At 43.1% G+C, this 13,811-nt stretch overlaps 1 long non-coding RNA gene across 1 annotated transcript in view; it reads left to right on the forward strand.

Moving 5' to 3' along the window:
* The window catches only part of LOC139827494 (uncharacterized), a 91,763-nt gene that overhangs the window by 72,518 nt on the left and 5,434 nt on the right, over positions 1-13,811 (forward strand). The gene's annotated exons all lie outside the window — the stretch shown is intronic.

Consider the following 13,811-nt stretch of genomic DNA (forward strand, 5'->3'; position numbering starts at 1 on the left):
TCCCCGTCCTTTCCCCCAGCTGCAGCAGCCGAGCTCCCATCTTCCCATGGGCGCTGGTCCCTGTGGCTTTGCCGCACAGAAATTTCAGAAAGGTGGGATTCTGTCCACCGGGTAGTTGTTAGTTTAGATGCTAGAGAGTGATGGCTGCTCCTTTGTTTTTTAAATAAGACCAATATTTTGAATAATGTGTGATTTCAGTTGTAAGCAAGCTTGGTGTGAATATGTAGCAGCAGCTGCTGGAAAACATAAAAAGCTATTTATCTCACAGGTTCTATCTCTAGGTCTAGCAGGCCTAGAAACCAGGCTTTCCTGGGAAGAACCACCACTGGAATAGCAGCCAGGTTTTTCCTTTTTTTCTTTTTTTTTCCCTAGGAGCAGTGCTACTTTTCTAACTTAAAAGCAAAACCTGTTCCTTTGTCACGCGAGTCTGCAGAGATGCTGTGCAGGAAGATGGGCAGAGACCGGGAGAACTTTCATCTTAACGTGGCTCTCGGTGCGTGTGTGTGTGAACATCCCACACGGAGCCCTCTCGGGGGAAGAGCTTCAGAGCCCGCGGCAGTGTGCAGTGCCGATAAGAAGATGAAACAATAGCTGCAATGCCAAGAGCCTTCGCACAATTACTTGGTGAGGATGTTACAATCTCAAGTACTTTGTTGAGTTTGCTGCACGGAGCAAATCCGCCCACTCCCAAGTGCTTAACTCTTCCTTTACTGTGTAATTTAATGCACAGCTTTTAGGGGCATACAAATTTGTGAATGCTAAGGAAATAGCGCTTGCGTTCCTTGTTACTTGCAATGGTTTACGTTTTGTTGCTTCCAGGGCCACTGAGACACCTAAAACACTGCAGTGGAGCCCAAACCCTGAGCCTGTGTGAAGGTTTGGTGATGCATAAGCCACGCTCTGGCAGAGGTGGGAAACCTGAGATATCCTTGCTCAAGATACAGAAGTAGAGCCAAAGAACTATTCCCCAACTTCTTGTATTATTGATGCCTCGTTTCCTTGTTAATGCCACAAAGATATATGTGAAAGGACTTCCACAGTGCTAATGGAATTACCCACCTAAATCTCGCCCATGCCGATGGCAGGGAACGCTCTGGTTCTCTGCCCTCACGTTTAGTGCCCGGTGAGTAATTGAATTACTTGTTAGCTAGCAAAAGTAAAATTTTTTCCTTTTAGGTTTGATTTTTGTTGGTAGTGTTGAGGGCTTTTAAATATATTTTACTTAAACTTAAGTTATAATTTGCAATATAAATTGAAAACATTTTGATTGTTTTTCCCATTCCAGTGCCAGTAATGGTCAGTGGTTTCAAGCAATTAGCTCTGCATTTTTTTTGTGAACAAAATGCTGTCCTACAACATTTCACCTGCCTCTATTTAATTCACAAAATCTGTCTAAAAGAGCCTCTTTGAAATAGATACGTTTCCCATTAGTACTGATAGCACTTACATGCCTGCACTGGTGAAGAAACGTTCTTGTGCTTAATCCACCGTTCCTCTGTATGGTGTGCGTCACTGGTTGAAGGTGAGGAAGACATATAGTCCAGTGCTTGGGAAATCAGCCAAGAGAAAGCCAACAATATCTTTTACAGTCAGGCAGACACACTGTTTCTTGAGGCTGTAGCAAAGACAGGGCATGAAAAGACCCTCCAAAGGGGACATGAGTCTCAAAATGCACAGAGACCACATAGGCAGAGGCTGTATCAGAGGGATGTGGGCATTTGATAGCTGTATCAGTGCACAAAACTGTGTCAGCTGAGCTCAGGGAGGATAAAAGTACCACTGCAACTGCTTGTGCTGAGCAGGACTGGCTTCTGGTCTAGCAAAAATATCTGTGAAGGTGTAGAAATAAATCTGAAAGGAGCCACTCTTAAACCAAGATGGAAGGATTCAGCTGGGACTGGGTTGCCTATTGTGTGAAACTGCTTTTGCTAACCTTGTTGAAATGTGTGCACAGGCAGCTGGCAGTGATTTATTCATTGTAAAGGGCCTGATCCTCTGAAGCTGTGAGTGTTACCAATGAAGGTGACCGGTTGGCTGCTCTGTGCAGTAGGATGCATCTATGGGAAAGAGAAATAAAGAGTTCAGGGCACTGGAAGTATGAGACTCTGGAGATTAATGATAGGAAACTACTGTGTTTGGGGAGAGGAAGGCAAGCAGGAAACAGGAGCCTAAATTAAACTTTAGCTCCCTGGGCAAAACACTCAGGTTATAAATATTCTGGTATCATCTAGAGCAGGGCTGGCTGTGCTGATCGCTCTTCACTGTCCTTGACAGTATCGGTGTGTTATTCATGCTAGAATTCTATTTTGCTGACACAACTACCCGGACTATCTCAGAGGTGTGGGAGGAGGTTGTGCGTGGGTTTGGCAGCAAGACTCCAGAATGTGCCGATGAGCAAGACGTCTGTGCCCTGCTTGCCGCCGCAGCCCAAAGCTCTGCGGGACAGGCACAGTGGGTTGGGTTGTCAGCATTTCAGTGTTCGGGTGATGCCAGTGATGTTGGTTCTAAAGAGCATCTTCTCAAAGTAGCCAAACCTTTACACATGATCACTGAGTCATCTTGACCTTTGATTGAGCTGGTACAAGGGCTTGAAAAGAGTCATGGCTGCTCCTCCCCAGCCCCAAAGCTGGCAGGCAAGGGAAAATGAGGCATGAGGAAAAAAAGTGGGGTGCTGGGGCCCCAGCTGGGTGGAAGAGCTGGGAGCAAAGCAAGAAAATGCTTTTCAATGTCAAGCTGAAAGCACAGCAGACTTCAGCCTTCAAAATCCCACAGCAATTGCTCTACATGAGCAAAATAGTTACTGCTCCAAGGAGTCGGCGCCTGCAGTGAGGTCCAGCTTTCCCTCCCTCTTTGTCATGGCCCTTTCCTCAGGAGGACTGAGGTGCGAGGAGAAGTCACCAGCTCCTATGGTTTGTCATAAACAAGACCAGGCACTGGTCAGTGGTTTCTAGGTTGCAATTTATGAGCTCACTGGGAACTGCTGCATTGCTGAATGCAGTCAATCCACTTAACAGCACAGCGTTGCTTCTAAAGGATCCCAGCTGGCTGCTCGTGGCTACTGTGGTGCGCAGAAATGAAAAGTGCCATCCAGCCTCTGGTTCAAATGAGAATTTTCTATAATCTGGAATAGGTCTGCGCTGGGATGTGCGTTAAATATACTAGCAGGGCTGCTGTGCTGGGGAGTATGCTTTTTTATTTGTAATTAAAAGAACTTTATTCCTGTCATAAAAAGGTTTAGTGCAGAAAATTAACTAAGTTCATGTTTTTAGAAGCTGAAAATATAAGGAACCCAAGTAAAAGGCAAGTGATTTTATTTTTTTCTTTCTCCCTTCTTCCTTTCCCCTTTTAAAGCCCCTGGCAATTCATTTCCTGGTGTCATTGTCATAACTCCAGACCTAAGTAATTAGTTTGTATTCGTATCAGTCCCACGTATGCTTCCATAAGTATTGCGTGCAATTTGAACTAAATGGACAGTTAAATTAAAGACAGTACTGAGCAAATCAGACTGCAAACCATACATGTAGGCAGGAATGTAGCCCTTTGCAAGAGCACCACTGTACCATCATCTTTTCCCTGCCTGGCTCCAATGTTTTTCTTGGATCATTTATACAAAGAGTCCGCTTTGATTTTTTTGTTTCTGTACATGACATATTGTGACATCAGTGCTGATGTCCCCATGGTGCCAGTTTAAGTTCCGCCTCTTTCTCTAGCTGATATATTGGACTGATATATTTGCCATGTAGGAAGGATACATGGAGCTGGGACATGCAGCCCAGGCTCCAGCCCTGAAATTTTAAGGGTAATTGCTGTGAGCTTAAATGTGCAGGGTAATGGTGACCAGAGATGGAGCATGGCTGGTCAGCCAAGTCTGATATTGCTCAGTCTCCTCTGAGTGGGGAACATTTTGCAGACTTAGATTATGACCATCGCTGTGGCAGTGATTGTCATCTGCTTGATGGCAAACTTACCCATGCATGTTTGTCCAGTCTGTGACTTCAGTTGTTTCACAGCAATATGAAGGAAATTGAATTTTGAACCCTAGAATTGTGTGAGCTTGTTTGCGAAGAGGATGTGTATAAGTTAATTGTGTGTACCTTAAGCGTTTGCTGTTTGCTTGGCATTGTTAGCTTCAGTAAATGATCTTGCTGAAGGAATGGAGTGGTGCTTTCTCCCGCTACCTGACCTGCATCTCATTTAATACATTAACTTCCATTTTGATATTTACAATTCACTCTATTAATGCTGTTGGACAAAACAGTGACTTCAACCAACAAGGCTGAGTAATTTAGGGAATATTTTTCTGGTACCCTCTGCCTGCTCATTCCCAGTTGTGGCTGAAGTCTATACTGAGCAGGTAGCCTTAATGTCATTCCAAAGTAAACAAGTTAAACTCTAGGTTTTGTGTTAATAAATCAATAGCTTCTCAACTAATCCCACTTTTTAGCCAATTAGGACTTTAAAGCAGGCTACTTCTGTAAAGGAGCCAGTGTTTTCTGGACACATCTCTTTGCAAGGTGATACAGGAGTTACTGTATGGTTATGATTGAGTTATGGTTATTTTTAGGGTTAGTGTTTGTGCTAGGAGAGCAAGAAAGAGGCTAAAGCATGGGTTGGAGTTGGGCTGTGAAGGGGTTCCAAAGGGAAGTGTGGGCTGCAAAGGGACCTGGGCTGTAAGAACCTTTCTGGTTGGTGTGTTATAGTTGTCTTGGCCAGGGTTGGGGAAGGAAAACCCAAACGGCTACCTTACTTGTCTCTGACTCCCTCTTAATTACAGCTGCTTTGGGGGGCAGATGCATCCCTTTCCTGGCACACAATTTCCAGCTCCAAGGAACCCATTAGCAATTTTACTTAGAGTATACTTTGAAATGTATCATCTATTCATTATTATCTTGTTTTGAAAGAAATAGGCCGTTCATGATTTTGAAATCACAAGCTTTAATGATTTCTCTCTCGGTGAGAATTCATTAGGCTTCATTTCATCAGCTACCTAAAACACGCTATGATCTTTCCAAGCAGCAATTTCAATTGCACAACAAGAAAAACAGACTCTGTGGAGATGAGGAAAAACACCCTGGATAGCAGTCTAGACAGTTCAATTCTGCAAAATCAAAAATCGGACACCAATAGTTTAGGTAAATTGAAGCTGAAAGAAAGCAAAATGACTTTGCAGACCCAGGACAAATGAAAAGCCAATCTGAATATCAAATTGACCCTGGTCTAGGGTAGAATAATTTGGCATATGATGTATTTGCTATCTTTGAATGTGTTGCTTACAGACAAATTAAATGGTACTCCTGGAAAAAACAGAACAGCAGGTGAACATAAAATCACGAGGAAATAAGGGTCTTGATCCAGATTCAACCCTGAGATCATTTTGGAGCTGATACACTTCTCAGGGAAAGCAGCACTGTAAGCCACAAGGTTTTTCTTAGTAGGAGTGTTCCCTTTATGCGGAAATTATACAGCTGTTGACACCAATTTTAGCACGGCAGCTCCAGGACAGCATTAATGAATACAGGGCAAGTAGGAATGAGTGTATGAGAAATGAAGAAAAAATACCCAGTAGAGGGAGTGGGTAGTAAGAGGCATATCCTGGCTTTGGTGAAGTTACTGGAAATTTTTTGGTGAATGTCTGAAAAATGAGTGCTGGGTTGTGTTTTTTTTTTTTTTTGCTTCTCTGTTTTTTTAATAGTGGTCTTGTTAAAGTGCTTCTGTAGCTAAGGAGCCTTCCTCAAATCCTTGGAGTAGCTGGATTCATCACTGAACCCACTGCCCTGAGAACCAGAACAGGAGTGGTTTCATTTATGAAGTCTTGCTGCCGGGTCTCATTAGTGAAGTAAGCGTGCTCTTTTCTCCTAATTACTCGGTGCAGACATCCCCGGTGCTGTTCAGCTTCAGTTCACGGTCCCTTCAAGCTAAGTGCAGCTTCATAAAAAGCAAGCCTATTTTTTAGATGTGCAAGGTAGGAAGGCACAGAACTGCTGGGTCGGTGCAGAGTGTAAATGCAAGGGCTAAATGAGAAGGTGGCGTGGCAGGAACAGGAGTGGGAGATTGTCCCTGTTAGTTACCAAAACTCTCAGGGGAGTTTTGCTACCAAATTCCATTAAAATGAGAGTTTCAACCTTTAAAAGTACAATTCAGTAGCTTGTTTTGTTAAATAAGCTAGCAAAGATTGTATATTAGTGTCTGACAGGGCTACATTTGGGTGAAAACCATGCTGAATTATTTATGTTGTCATTAATGTCACACAAACCACAGTAAGGAGAATTATATGGGCTGCAAAAGTGAGCAGCGCTAAGTCAGATTCAAACAAATGGAATTGTTACTCTTCAATACCAGTCACAGGTTGCAGCTGCCTAATGCATCCAGGAGAGGATGAGAAGTGAATGGTAAATCAATGGAAAGGTTCACACCTGACTGACAGCCTTTAAATATTGTAAAGGGTCCCTCAGCACAGGGCAGGATTGTATAATACATTAGCATTTAAGACCAGTGGAAGGACATGCAGGGAAATGTTTCAGAAGTTCTGCCTTTGTAGCTGCAAAGCTCGAATAGCTGGAGAGGAACATACCTGGAAAATGGGGTGGAAAGCTCAAACCATGACTGGAGAATGAGGGGAAAAAAAAGAAATCTTAAATTGGCCAGACTAAGTTTTGTTGATACTGACCTTTGGTAAGACCAAAAGGGATTTGTGCTGTGCGGCATGGAGCGCTCGAGGGAATGGTGCTCTCTGTAATACTGGAGGCAAGGAGGTGAACCCCAGGCCAGTTTGGGAGTGGAGGCTCAGTCTTCTGCGGTGCCACACAAGAGGACATCTCTGTGAGCCACACTGGAAGAGTTCCCAGGACTCGGATGCTCTCCCTACCTCCCTCTCAGCAGCTGTGGACGTACCATTCAGGGCATCCTGGATGTTTACAGCTGTGTTCCTTCTTCTGTAAAACAGCCCTTATTCCCCTGAGTAAGTCAAGCAATTGGATGAACAAAATTGGAAGTTGTGTGTAGTAAATATGGTTGCACGTTACAGTCATGTTAAGTCTGTAAGTCTGGTGGTGATTTCACAGGCTTGATTATAAAGAATTAAAACTTTTTGATTTATAGAGAAGCTGCCCACAGAAGGTCACCCATGAAGATGTTTTATTCTTGTGGCTTCACATTAAATACGAAAATCTAGATAAGGAGAAAGTCTGCATACGTTTGTGTGTGTGTATATATATATAGATATATATAGATATATATAAGTATGTGGCTGATATTCTCTTCACTACTCTGCTTTTATATTGTTGTTGGGCACTGTTGAATGCACACGGCCTCCCTAGCACCACTGTCTATCGACGTCCTTTGCTTACCCAAAAGTGGTGAGTTTGAGGCACATCTGCAACCCCTGCCCTCCTTGTGGAAGTGTCTCCCCTCCACACATCAGGCTGGGAGAAAATGGGACTTGGCAGGGATGGTATTTGATTTCTGACTCAGTGGAAGACTTTCTGTGGGACATTAGCTGTACAGCAGTTTATGCAGCTACATAAGCTATTCAGTTTTCTCTTGTGTCATCTATCAAATCAGGAGAAGTAGCCTGAAAATTATGTAGTGATGATAAATACTTTAGTGACTGTGTGGTGCTGAGGCATAACTGTAATAAGGTAACAAGACTGTGAAACTTTGGTATATTAAATTCTTTCCTACTTTAACCGTTAAAGTTTATAACAACATTTTCAGAAATACATCTGGGTTTTTTTGAGAGGCTGAGCTGTCGTTTATTCTACAATGAGAAACAACAGCCAGGAGGAAGAGAAAATTAACTTTTCAGGCAATTTAAGTGAGGATGTGCCTGTCAGTTCATTATGGTTGACAGAGTTCTATTTTTTTCGCATATTGGATAGTCTGTGGCAGACCAGGAGGGTTATATGGAAGATTTCCCGGAATAAACTGTGTGCTGTAATGATTGGATACAGCTTTTAAACAGACATGTCAGTCAGAAGTAACTTGTGATAGCCAGGAACAGGGTAATGAAACTAATTGCTCATATTTCTTCAACAATAGAAAAAGTTTTAATTTAAGAGTATGATGGACAAAATTCTGATTTTGTTCATGAAAGCTGCTAAACAAACCCCTAATCTGATAGCACCATTTGATACAGTATCTTTAGATATTGCTCTGAGTTCTCACAGAGCTATGAAAAGTCTCTCCTCTCTTCCCCGGCTTGCTTCTCTTTTATCTACGACCACTACCCTCCTCACTTGATCTCATTCTCCCAGCTGGATGCTCTGAAGTTTGCACTTGGGTTTGGTGCCTCCAGGCCATGGGATAGAAGCAGCAGCAGTGAGCTGAGTCCCTGGACCTTTTCTGCAGCCCCGTGTTCAATGGGAAGAGCCAGCAGCCAAAAGCAGGAGTCTCTTTGCAGCTATTATACCTGTCTGGAAATCCAGAGTAGCTCCCTTTAACTATGAATTCAATGTGGCAACTTAAGACTTATCTCCACTAGCAGCTGCCTTTCAGTGGATTTACCTGACTGGGCTCTGTTGTTATTTATTGTCCTACTAATTCCCATGTCTCTGTGTTCATGCGTGTCAGGTGTCGTGTGTGACACATACTCGCTGTTAGGTTGATGTGTTCTCTTTTCCCACTAAATCATGGATAGAGATACAGAGCAGCATGGGGCGAAGCTACAGCCCACAGAGGCCTATCAGAAATACTTTAGGGGATGAGGATTTCATGGCTCGCCATTCTGTTTCAACAGCTGTCATTTAGTCATTTTTTGTGGAGAAGTGCAGCACATACCAATTTGATTGTGCCCTGTGAACCCACGGGCAGAATAGATGCATGATGTACAGTTGCTTTGTTCAGATAAGGTGTAGATGAAGGAAAAACTTGAATTCTGGAAATCGTTGGTGTTTTAGAGCAAGAAGGATCTGCTGTATAATAAGATGCCAAACAGAAAATAAGGTATCCTACAAGCTCATTAGCTAAGATTCCTTTGTAATCCTCTTCAGTAATGCTTTTGTTTCCCCTGTTGTTTTTGCTTTCTTTTGTCTATGTGTGCACTTAAAAAAAAAATCTTGAAATAGAAAAGAATACATATGCAGGTGGGTAGATGTTGAAGGATATTTTTAGCCCAGTGTTTGACAAAGATGTTGTTAGCACTGCCAAAAACAACGGAAGGTGAGAGTGGATCCATGTTTCCTGCAAAGGAAGCTGCTCCGAGATTGTGATGATCCAGACTGAAAGGCTGCTGGATGTTTGCCTGGGCTGTCCACAGAATTTGCAATCAGTGACTCTATTTCCTTCTTAAGCTGAGTGTGTCCAGAGGAAGGCAAGGAACCCCTCATCTTTTGGCTGACCGCTTTTTTGTCTTTCACAGAAATGTTGCTTTTGTGGCAAAAGTCACAAAGGTTGACACTTGCTGATGTCTGGTTGCACAGGGGTGGGCTGAGAGCAACCTCTGCCTTCACCGGCAAGATTGCATTGTTCTGACTCAGAGTTAGCCTGGTGCTTGAACAATATATTGGAGACATTTACTCGCTCTGAGAAAACAGACTTTGCTCTCGCAGGTGTTCAACTGCTCTGGCAGGAGCTGCTATGCAGGCTTCAGCAGTGGGCAGCTCTGCCATTTCTGTGTCATTTCAGTGAGGCAGGTGGAGAACACTGAATATTTTTCCAGTCTTCCAATTTAATATCCACTTCATAAATTATAAAGGTGGGGCAGGGCTGCTCTAGAAATGAAGATGATGCAAGAAATCACCTATCACTTCACGCAACTACCTTCAGGTCTGATCACGCTCCCTTTGAGATCAGCTGAGATTTCCCCATCGTTGCAGGTACCCCTCAATGTGCTTATCTCTTTTTCCTGGCAAGCTCTGGAGCTGTTCCTAGGCTGTCTGCAGCTGCAGCACCTGGGGCAGGTTAGCTGTGTGTGTGGATTTGCAACGGTCTTTTGGGGAAAAGCATGCCAAATCCCAAAGCTCATGGGCTTGGTAACAGCTACTGTGATGCTCAGAGCTCTGGATTAAGCCCTAGAAATACTGGTAATCATCTGAAACTGGAAACAAACCCAGCTCATAAAAATGACTGTCGAAACAGGCCTGATGCATTTTTGCTTAAAATTTGAGCAATTGCCAATGTTGCAACTTGACAAAGTTTTTCATATTATCAGAATCTTCTCCTTTGGGGTTAACTAATGGCAAAAAAATTAAAAAAAAAAGAAAAAAAAAAGAGATTATTCCTTTAAATAAAATTCCAGATGAGAAAGCAGGAGACAGGACCATATGACTTTTTTATAAACAAATTAAAACAAAAACACCACCATCCAAAGAAATCCACCCAAAAAGAGAAGAGCCTAAGTATCAATGCCTTCAATGCCTTCATGGAATGCTTGGCCAGCAAAGCTCCAAAGCAAATCATAATCCAGTAATTGGTGGCTTTCTGCACCACCAGTTCTGCTTCTTGAAGCAGTAAATTCATCTCTGCATCCCTGTTTAGAGAAAACCTCAGGGTCCTCCCTGCCTTTACTAAAGCATGAGTAACAGCAACAGGGAATAGCAATGCAATGGCATCTCCTTGGGCAGCGTGGGCAACAGACCTTGCGCAAGGTCTTCCGGGATGCTCTGCTGCAAAAAAAAAGAAACAGAAAAAATCCATTATTTCTGCTTCATTTGTTGTCAGCACATAAAGATAAGTTGGCGTAAGGCCATGTTCAAGAGGAGTTAGCTTGCCAGTGTGAGCACATTGCGGTTACCCTTGATGTACTGAAGCTAAGGTCAGGGTAGGATTTAAGTGGAGACAGAAATGAAAGTAGAAGCAGGTAAGCCCTGCTTCGTGGAGAGCCTTATTCCCTGAATGGGGCATTGGCAGCGATACATTTCATTTTACAGGTATTGAAAGTAGGGCTTGGGAGGAGGTATTGCCCTGACCTTAGTCTGGAATTCATGGACACCAGTGCTCTGGGTTAGGACTTGTTCTTTTAAGTGTATGTTGGCTTTAGCAGGACCTGTGCTGGTACAGTAGATCTGCCAATATTTGATGTTATGAGTATTTGAGATTGCAGGAATAAGGTTAAGAATAGTTTCAGAGGTAGCGTTGGGCCAAAGGCTGGATAACACTTCTGCAGCATATGTTTTTCTTTTGGTCAATGGCAAGACAGAGTAGCTTGTGAGGGAATGTCAGAAATATATATTAAAAAAGGTATTAGAAAGCAAAGCAACAAAACCCAGGTGTAATATTTCATTTGCACAGTGAATCCTCCAAATCAATTTTTAACTGAATTGAACAGATTCATTTTTTAGTCGAAACTGTTTTGAAATCTGTTCTTTTTGTCTCAGCTGCTGCTAGGGGCCTAGCTCTGTAATGATGGCTGGGTTTCATCTGCATGATCTGGGAAGCCAAAGGGATTGTGTTCTCCACTGGCAGGATGCCTACAGAAAGTGCTCTTCCTTTATATTCCAAAATCAGACTGGGTCAAGGGTAGGGTTAGGGTCAGGGTCAGATCCCCTGGCTTTGCAGCCGTGGCTGCAGCCACTGCTTCCCCAGGACAGGGGAGTCCTGCCAGACCTGGGGTTGGGGTTCGAAGATGCCCTGTACTTGCGCATGATGTACTATATCGTAGAATCACAGAACAGTTTGGGTTGGAAGCAACCTTCAAAGCTCATTCAGTCCCACCCCTGCCATGAGCAGGGACATCTTCACCAGCTCAGGTTTCTCAGAGCCCCATCCAGCCTGGCCTGGGATGTCTCCAGGGATGGGGCATCTACCACCTTTTTTGGCCCTATGCTGCTCAGGGCAGAGTGGGGTTGCTGCCTGCACCCCTCGGTGCCTGCATTCCCATAGTCCCTGCTCATGCTGCTGCACTGTTTGTTTTCTTGATGGGAAGAGTAATAATTTTGTGACTTAAGGTAGAGCTTCGTGTCAGCAGCAGCAGAAATTACTCTCCTTTCTGACTAGTCCTTCAAGGAAAATCTTTCAGAGCTGACTCTCTGGGAGCTGAAATCAATGCAGGCGTTAAGCAACGTGGCTTGGCTATTTGGGTAAAATAGCCTAGTTTTGATTAGGTAGGGAATCGGAGGATAAAGGGATTTATTTTTCTCAGAATTGGGCAAAGAATAACAATGTAAAAAGCTGGCTCAAATAGCTAAAGCCAATACCTTCCCCCTGCGGCTTTCTTTTGGTTCCTTTGTAGCACATCAACTTAAAAGAGACTTAAGCTCCAGTTTCTGAAGGTTGCTGAGTGGGAGGGTGAAAAATAAAAGAAAAGGGAGTTCACAGCTGCAGCCTCTTAGGAAATTGCGGTAACAACCTGTCATCCTTGGAGTTGTGGCTGATAACGCTTCTGTGTGTCCTTGCGCCTGTTGGTCTTTATCTGAATTATCTAGTGGCACATCTGAAATTTAATGATGCCATATGACACTTGGTACAATACAGTCTCTTTCGCATGTTCCCACTCTCCAGGTACTCAGGAAGGCAGCATGGACAGGAGGAAAAAACAAATGCTTTTTCACTACATTTTGCTCCTGATGTGTTAATTCTCTTCAGCTCACTGAGCTGCTCAGTCTGTTGGCTACATTTGGGCATTGCAGACTGATAAGCTGATGTGTATACTTTCACAATGCCCACAGACATACCTGCCATTGGATATTCTTATAACTTAAACCACATTTGGTGTTGAAAGGAGAAAACAGAGACAAAAACCTTATTTGAACATCTCCCATGTTAAGGAGCTGTTTCCACTGAATTGGCGTAGGGATATGTGCTGCTGTTTCATCCAAAAAAAGATTATTTTTTCCTATGAAATACCTGCAATTTCCTTCCCAGAGCAAGGCGCAGCCATTTGCAAGAATCACAGATGAGACAAGATTCCTGCAGCCCCCTCCACTGCATCATTGCACTGCTTGCTCTCTGTTTTGCTGCTTTTATTCCTTATTTTTCCATGTAGCAGCCAGGTCAAGCACAGAGGCTCTGAATGGGTGATGGGGCAGGTGGACAGAGCCTCTTGTGATGTGATGGGTGGCAAACCTGACCTTCTGCAATTTAGGGGACAAGTAAAGACCCTGCCCTGCACCCACAGAGCTGCCCCCAGGCACCAGCTCTGACTCCAGCTTCTCTCCCACTTCTTCACCGATTTGCAGTAACTTTTTTGAGCCCTTCCTGTTGCCTGCCTGGATCTTAATTTGATTTACAATACACATGCTTCCAGGCTACCTGAAATATCTTGGAAAAAAAACAACACAATCCTCACAGATGTGACAACAGAAGAATAGAAAAAGAAATAATTCCCTTAAAGAGCAGAAATAAAAAAAAAAAAAGGCAAGGAAAGAAGGAAGACTTGGATATTTTGTCAGATATATTTGGTGAGGATTTTTTCAAATAGCTTCTTGTTTTAATAATGTCTTTGGTTAAAAGGAAAACCTGTTTTATTAATAGTCCTACTTCTTTTCTGCAGAATTAATATTCGCCCATGAAAAAATAGAGCTTCCACTTTGCATGCTAATTTAGGCTGCTTATTTCTATTCCCTTTGTGTGTGTGTGAAATTATGCCTGGGTTCCTATAATCCTAAATTCAACATGAAGAAGGAACCTGGATGCTGCTGCAACTTCTGCTTGCTGATTTCCAAAATATCTTGTGCAATGTATGACTTGGAGAGAAGACACACTGCCTCCAGTAAAAGAAAGAAAAAGGAAAAAAGGGCAAGATTTCTTGCCACCTTGCTTCCAGAGAAAATCAAGAACACTAAAAATCTAAAGGCTACAGTAAGAGAAGATGTATAATAAGCAAATTTTGAAAGTCTTACTGTATCTAAATAGCATCCATGGCTTTGGCAATTTGT

The sequence above is a fragment of the Patagioenas fasciata genome, chromosome 3 (assembly GCF_037038585.1).
Source record: "Patagioenas fasciata isolate bPatFas1 chromosome 3, bPatFas1.hap1, whole genome shotgun sequence".
In the NCBI taxonomy this organism is placed as follows: domain Eukaryota; kingdom Metazoa; phylum Chordata; class Aves; order Columbiformes; family Columbidae; genus Patagioenas; species Patagioenas fasciata.